Below are 8,146 nucleotides of genomic sequence, written 5' to 3' on the forward strand. Positions count from 1 at the left end.
CTGTGCCTGAGCTGGGGTGGGTCTCCTGCCTTCGCTTGTGCTGTGGCCTCCATCCCGACACCTACTCCAGGGACTGGACCTTGACTCCTCTGCCAGGACCAGGGAAACCACCCAGGAACGTCACAGCTGTCTTGCAGAAACAGCGTCCAGCTCCTCCTAATGTTATACCCTCGCGCTTCCAATCAAGGAGGTGCTGGAGCCATGGGGAGAAGCTGTGGGGAAGGGGGGCTGGATCTCATTCCCCACGTCCCGTCCAGGGATGGTTTGCCTGGGTTTCTGTGCGTTTTTCAGCCCCCTCCCCACATCTGTTTTCCAGCTTCCAATTGCTGTGCCATTGTCTCCTCCCTTGTTCTCATCTTCGCAGGTTTGTGCGTTAAACACCATCTCTACTGGAGTTTGAGGAGGGAGTGAAGTCAGGCGCGCAGGTGCAATCTGCCATATAGCTTCCTGTCGCTCCCCCTCTTCGCGGAGGAACGACACAGGACCCTGCGCTGTTCTTTCGTCTGCTCGGCCCTCCCCGGGTTTGCTGCTGGTTCTTCCCGGGTTGGCTACTGTCCGTTCCACCTCCGTGGAAGGGCAGTTCCCCCTGCCACATTCCCCACTTCCGCAGGGGAGCGGCACACCGCCGGCCGGCTCTCTCGGGGGCTGCACAGGTGTTCCCCTTAGATGTTCCTGGTGCATGCCGTCTCTCTCCTCCTTTATAGTCCTCCGCCAATCCCAACTCGGCTGCCCACACGCCGAGTACACTGCTCTCCTCCAATCAGGAGCGAGTCCTACAGTTTATTGGCTGAACTGGAGGCACCTGTGTAGAAGCTGTGTTCTTCTCTCCCAGCGCCATATTGTGGGAGAGCAGATGCATAGAATAAGTCTTAATTCCAGTAACTCAGTCTAGTCCGGGTTGCTCCCCACAGCTTCCCTTCTTCTTTTTTCTTTTTTAAGATTTATTTTATTTATTTGAAAGACAGAGTTACAGAGAGAGGTAGAGACAGAGAGAGGTCTTCCATCCGCTGGGTCACTCCCCAGATGGCCGCAACGGCCGGAGCTGCGCCAATTCGAAGCCAGGAGCCGGGAGCCGGGAGCTTCCCCTGGGTCTCCAATGTGGGTGCAGGGGCCCAAGGACTTAGGCCATCCTCCACTGCTATCCCAGGCCATAGCAGAGAGCTGGATCAGAAGAGGATCAGCCGGGACTCGAACCGGCACCCCTATGGGATGTTGGCAGTTCAGGCCAGGGCTTTAACCCACTGCGCTATAGCACCAGCCCCTCACAGCTTCCCTTATTACTTGAGCCAGCAAGCAAATGAACAAGTCCGGACTGCAGAGCTGCACGCGCCGCAGAAGTGGGCAGGACCACGGGCAGGGCAGCCCCCGCCTGGACGCTGCAGGTCTGGGTCTTCAGAGGAGACCAGTGGTGCAGGAACAAGTGTGGGGTCTGGGAGAGGAAGGAAGCCCCTGGGGAGCACAAGGTGACCAAAGGTGGGGGCTGCAGAGCTGGAGGGGCCGTCAAGGGTGCGCAAGGACCATAACCCCCAGGAGGGCAGGCCCGTGTGTCTTTGGTTCTCCCTGTGTATTCCTGAGCATTTGACACGGTCCCTGGCCACCTCAGACTTAGCGTGGACATGGCAGGGAGAGGAAGAGGAGGGAGTCAAGCACAAGCCTGGGGTCTTGCTGTGCACTGTGTAGACAGTGGGAGCCATGGAGGGTCTGGGAGCAGCAAGGGAGCAGGTGAGAGCAAGACTTTCCCACATCGCCATGTCCCTCTACCACCTGGCCTGCCGCCTGCCACCTTTTTGTTTTGTTTTGTTTTTAAAGCAAGTTTTTTTTTAAAACATTTTTTAAAGATTTATTTCTTTGAAAGAGAGTTACAGAAAGAGGTAGACACACACACACACACACACACACACACACACACACACACACAGGTCTTCCATCCACTGGTTCCCTCCCCAAATGGCTGCAATGGCTGGAGCTGAGCCAATCTGAAGCCAGTAGCTTCTTCCGGGTCTCCCATGTGGGTGCAGGGGCCCAAGCACTTGGGCCACCTTCTGCTGCTTGCCCAGGCACATTAGCAGGGAGCTGGATCAGAAGTGGAGCAGCCAGGACTTGAACCTGCACCCACATGGGATGCCAGCACTGCAGGCGGGGCTTTAACCCACTGAATCACAGCACCAGCCCCCGCCGTCTGTCTTCACTCTCTGGCCACAGCCTCTCGCCAGGGCCACCACTCCAGCTGGCTGTGCCACCCTCCATGCAACGTGGGGACTCGGCCTCTTTGTGCAACCGTGCAGCCTTGGTGGGAAGCTGTGGTAAGGCCAGGCCCCCTCTGGGGTAAGCTTCACACAGGAAGGAGGTGTTGTTGCTTCCTTCCTGATTTGCCTGCCACTGTGTCCCCAACACCGAGGACCGGGCTGGGCAGCCAGTGCGGGGTTTCATCAGGAATTATTGAACAAACTAGAGGAAAGTGTTGTCCTGTAGCAATGGGACAGGGACGAGACGGAAGGGGCGACCACCCGGGCGGGAGAGGGCACAGCTGTGTCCAGTTTAGGGAAGGGAATCCTGAGAGAGGAATGGGCAGGCCTCAGAGCCAGGTGGGCCTCAGGGAAGGGAGCCAGCCCGGAGGCCGTGCCTGGTGTAGGCCCTGGACCTGCCCCCCGAGGACCTCTGCAGTCAGGTGCATGGGAACACAGCTGCAGGTTGGTGAGATGAGCCATGAACTCTGCGATGGGCACATCACACCCAGGGGGCATCAGAGAAGGCTTCCTGGAGGAGGGTGGCCTGGAACTGTGAGAGCCGAGGAAGAAATGGCCAGAATGAGGGGATTTGGGTTCTATACCTTTTACATTCTATTTTTATTGATTTAAAAGGGAGAGAGAGGGAGAGAGAGAGAGAGAGAGAGAGAGAGAGAGAGAGAGAGAGAAAAGATCTCCCTTCGTCTGCTGGTTAACTCTTCAAACACTTCTAACAGCCAGGGCTGGGCCAGGCCAAGAGCAGGAGCAGGGGACACAATCTGGGTCTCTTATGTAGGTGGCAGGGACCCAAACGACCCAAGCCATGGCCAGCTCCTCCCAGGGTCTGCGTTAGCAGGAAGCTGGAATCAGGAGAGGAGCCAGACACAAACCCAGTCACTCTGATATGGAATATGGGCCTCCCAAGTAGTGTAACCATCACACCAAAGGCCTGCCCAAGGAACCTGGATTTTAAAGAAGGATTTATTTATTTGTGAGAGGAAAAGACAGATCTTTCACCTGCTGGTTCACTCCCCAAATGATTACAATAGCCAGCATTGGGCCAGGCTGAAGCCAGGAGCCTGGAACTCCATCCGGGTCTCCTCCATGGGTGGCAGGGCCCCAGCACTCAGGCCGTCTCTGCTGCCTTCCCAGGCACGTTAGCAGGGAGCTGGGTTGGAGGCTCAGAGCAGCAGGGACTTGAACTGGCGCTAGCATCACAAGTGGTGGCCTAACCTGCTGTGCCATAGCGCCTGGCCCTTAGGACCTGGAATGAAGATACATTAACCAGCACCCAGGATTTTGGGAGGTGACAGGGACCTGTGATTGGGCCCGTGGAGAAAGGGGGAACTCGGCGAGGCACGTGTGACTGAGGCCCAGCCTCCATGGTCAGGGCGCCGTTTGCCACCTGGGTCCAACCCCGCACATGCGGCCTGGGTTCTGTTTGCTTGAGAGGAGCCCCGTTCCCTCACTTCGGCTCCCCCAGGAAGTCCTCTAGGATTTTTGTGCTGGGTTCTTTCACAGCCCTTGCATCTCTTTGCCTTTGATCATGTACCCCACATTTTAAAGAGAGGGAAACTGAGGCCCACAGAGGTGGTCCTAGTGCAGCACAGAGGCATTCAATCGAGGCATGCCAACTCCAAGCCCATTCTCCTTGGCGCATCCTGAAACCAAGCAGTCAGGCAGCCACTGGGGAGCGTGTCCCTCGTGCCTAACCCGGGGCTTGGCACAGATAGCTGTAGATGTGTGAAATAATGAGGTACTGCCCAGGAAGTGGGACTGTCTGGCCGGAGGGAGGGCGTTTGGCCTAGAGGTTAAGGTGCCATGGGATGCCCACACCCCATACTGGGGTGCCTGGCTCCACGCCTGCGTCCAGCTTCCTGCCAATGTGCACCCAGGAGGCAGCAGTGATGGCTCAAGGACTTGGGCTCTTGCCACCCAGTGGGGAGACCCGGACTGAGTCCCCAACTCCTAGTTTTGGCCTAGCCCCGCCCTGGCTGTTGTGGGCATTTGGGGAGTAAACCAGCAGATGGGAGATTCTTTCTCTCTCCTCATCTTTCTACCTCTTAATGAATTAAATATATATTAATTTAATATGTAATTTTAAGATTTCTAGTAACCATATTGAAAAAAGTTAAAATAAATAGGGGCTGGTGCTGTGGCGTAGTGGGTTAAAGCCCCAGACTACAGTACCAGCATCCCATATGGGCGCTGGGTCGAGTTCTGGCTGTTCCACTTCCAATCCAGCTCTCTGCTATGGCCTGGGAAAGCAGTGGAGGATGGCCCAAGTCCTTAGGCCCCTGCACCTGCATGGAAGACCTGGAAGAAGCTCCAAAGAGAGAGAGGTCTTCCGTGCGCTGGTTCACTCCCCACATGGCTACCAGAGCTGGAGCTGGGCCGATCTGAAGCCAGGAGCCAGGAGCTTCTTCCAGGTTTCCCAAGCAGGTACAGGGGCCCAAGCACTTAGGCCATCTTCTACTGCTTTCCCAGGCCATAGCAGAGAGCAGGACTGGAAGTGGAGCAGCCAGGTCTTTTTCTTTTTTTTTCTTTTTTTTTTTTTTTTACAGGCAGAGTGGACAGTGAGAGAGAGAGACACAGAGAGAAAGGTCTTCCTTTGCCGTTGGTTCACCCTCCAATCAGCCAGGTCTTTAATCGGTGCCCATATGGAATACTGGCACTGCAGACAGCAGCTTTACCTGCTATGCCATGGTACCAGCCCCTATTTATTTATTTTTGAAAGGCAGAACTACAAAGATACACACACAGAGGTATCTTCCAGCTGCCAGTTCACTTCCCAAATGGCCAAAATGGCCACAATGGCCAGAGCTGGGCCAGGCCAAAGCCAGGATCCTGGAACTCCGTCTCACTCTCCCATGTGGGTGCAGGGGCCCAACTGCTTAGATCATCTTCCACTGCCTTCCCAGGTGCATTAGTAGGGAGCTGGTTAGGAAGTGGAGCAACTGGGACTTGAACCTCGGGGCCGTGCAGGAAGCCAGCACTGCAGGTGGTGACTTAACCAGCTGCTCCACTATGCTGGCCCCCACACAATGTCTTACGCAATGCAATAAAGTTAAATGCAATCCTACAAAAAAGTAATGTTTAACAGAAAAAAATATTCTTGTCACGTTTAAGTGAATTAAAATTCAATACAATTTTGGGTTCCTTGGCAGCACTACCCACATTTCAAGGGCTCCCTAGCCACAGGGGTTTGGGGGGACCGCAGTGTGCCACGCTCCCCTTGAGTAGTGGGGAGGTGGAAGGTGGCTGCACAGCGGACTAGGTGGATCAAGTCACCGGGCGCCGGGGGCAACACTTCACTCTGCAAAGAACAATCCACCCTGACACATGCAAGGTGTTCAGTGTCCAGAGCCTCCTTAGGATCGAAGGCTTGTTTCAGCCCCTGCTGGGGCAGCCGCAGTAGTCTGCAGCCAGATGGCGTGGGGGAAGGAGGCTGGACCATGGGGAGAGCCAGGAAGCGCCAGCAGACAGGGGCCCCCCTAGCCTGTGTCTGTGAGATCTGTTCCTCCCCTCAAGGCCAGGAGGAGCGCCCTGAAGGTGGTGCTGTCACCGCTGCGCGTGGCCCCAGGAACAGGCCCGCCAATGTCGGAGTCCTGGGCAAATCAAATGGAACCTCAGAAATTCTATGAAGGCGAGAAGTACAAGCCCCTGCACCTGCGGCCAGGGGAGGCTCAGCCAGCATGAGGAGAACCTGAAGCCCAGGCAGCAGGCTGGGGGCGCGCCATGGCGTCCATTAAAGCAGGAAATGGCGACAAACCAAAAGCCACCGCAATCCAACCACGGGACTGCACCCTAGAAGCTGGTCCAATCCGGTCCCTCTTCATTTTGTTTACTTTTAAGATTTATTTATTGATTTGAAAAGCAGAGTTAGAGTTAGTTAGAGGGAGAGAATGAATCTTCCAGTCGCTGGTTTACTCCCCAAATGGCCACAATGGCCGGGGCTGGGCCAGACTGGAGCCAGGAGCCAGGAGCTCCTTCCTGGTCTCCCACATGGATGCAGAGGTCCAAGCCCTTGAGACATCTTCCACTGCTTTCTCAGGCCATTGGCAGGGAGCTGGATTGGAAGAGGGGGCAGCCAGGATTCAAATCAGCACCCAGGCCAGCACCACGGCTCACTTGGCTAATCCTCCACCTGCGGCGCCAGCACCCCAGTTCTAGTCCTGGTGGGGGTGCCAGATTCTGTCCCGGTTGCTCCTCTTCTGGTCCAGCTCTCTGCTGTGTCCCAGGAAGGCAGTGGAGGATGGCCCAAGTACTTGGGCCCTGCACCTGCATGGGAGACCAGGAGGAAGCGCCTGGCTCCTGACTTCAAATCAGTGCAGCACGCCGGCCATAGCGGCCATTTGGGGAGTGAACCAATGGAAGGAAGACCTTTCTCTCTGTCTCTCTCTCTCACTGTCTAACTCTGCCTGTCAAAAAAAAAAAAAAAAATCAGCACCCATATGGGATGCTGGCATCACAGGTGGCGGCTTCACCCGCACCCGCTGGCCAGAACATCGTCCCCAATCCGGAGACTTCTAAAGGCCCCACCTTTAGACACCATGTTTGGATCACACCTGCACCCTCCTTGGTACCATCAGCTTTTGATTTGGGGGTTTAAACGTCTACTACATGAGTTGGGGAGCCAAATCTTGTTGAACCCACAGCAGATGCGTGACCCTGATGTAAGCAGCAGCTTCCGTGCCTTGTGAGAGCCTGCATCCCCAGCAGGCCAGAGGAACCTGATGAACCAGATGAACAGCCACTGTTGCAGGGGGTGGGGTGGGGGGCCTGCGTCCGTGGGGCTCCGGAGCCTCGGCCTCTGAGTCTGAGCGCAGATCCAGGCAGCTGCAAGGCTTGGGCAGAGGAGAGGAGGGTCTGAATCCCCAGCGTCAGGGGAGGGTCTCAGTGAACAGGGACGGGGGCGGGGCTCTCAGTGCGGTCACTGCAGTGCCTGGCCCCTATAGGCTGCCCAGAAGCATCACAAGGGTGCACTCAAGCCTGTGGCCGTGCGGGGCACCCCGTGAATACCTTGAGGGACTCCAGCCCCTGTGAAGTCCCTTCCACTCACCCATGCCACGTGCACCTGAGTTTCAGGGTTGATTCTAGAAAGGGCCTGAGTTTCTCAGCTGGGTCAGAAGGGGCAGAACAGGGCTCTGGAGCCCTGGGGAGCGTGGGCACTGAAGCCCCCATCCTACAGCTGACTTTCTCGGGGCTCAAGGAGATCTGGAGGCAGCCTTGGCCTTCCCACAGGGGACATGGAGATCTCAATCTTGGTGTCTCAGCTGTGCGCATCAAGGCCGAGGAGCCCCCGTTTGTAAATGAACAGAAACATGCGGGCAGGGCCCACGCCGGGCAGGGCAGCCGCCTCTGGGAGGACAATGCTTTGGAGGGGTGAAGGGGATTTTTGCTTTTGCTATGTCTGTAGGGTGTGAATTGCTTTACAAATTATTATTCTTAATATTGAGCAAGTGATACTTTTAGGTTGGGGAGGAAAAAGGTCCCCCTCCCGGGGGTGGGTGGCACTATGGCACAGCTGGTTAAGCCGCTGCCTACAGCGCCAGCATCCCATAGTGGTGCTGGTTCAAGTCCCAGCTGCTCCACTTCCAATCCAGCTCCCTGCTGATGTGCTTGGAAAAGCAGTACAGGTTGGCCCAAGTCCTTGGGCCCCTGCACCCATGGGGGAGATCTGGAAGAAGCTCCTGGTTCCTGGCTTCAGCCTGGCCCAACCCTGAACATTGTAGTCCTTTGGGGAGTGAACCAGCAGATGGAAGACCTCTCTCTGTCTCTCCCTCTCTCTCTAACTCTGCCTTTCAAATAAATAAGCTATTTATTTGACTATTCCTTTTACTTCTGTGCTACCTCCAGCCCTGAAGACTGACAAAGCTTTTTCTTTAAAAAAAAAATTTTTGAAAGACAGAGACAGAGAG

The sequence above is a fragment of the Oryctolagus cuniculus genome, chromosome 7 (assembly GCF_964237555.1).
Source record: "Oryctolagus cuniculus chromosome 7, mOryCun1.1, whole genome shotgun sequence".
Classification (NCBI taxonomy): Eukaryota; Metazoa; Chordata; class Mammalia; order Lagomorpha; family Leporidae; genus Oryctolagus; species Oryctolagus cuniculus.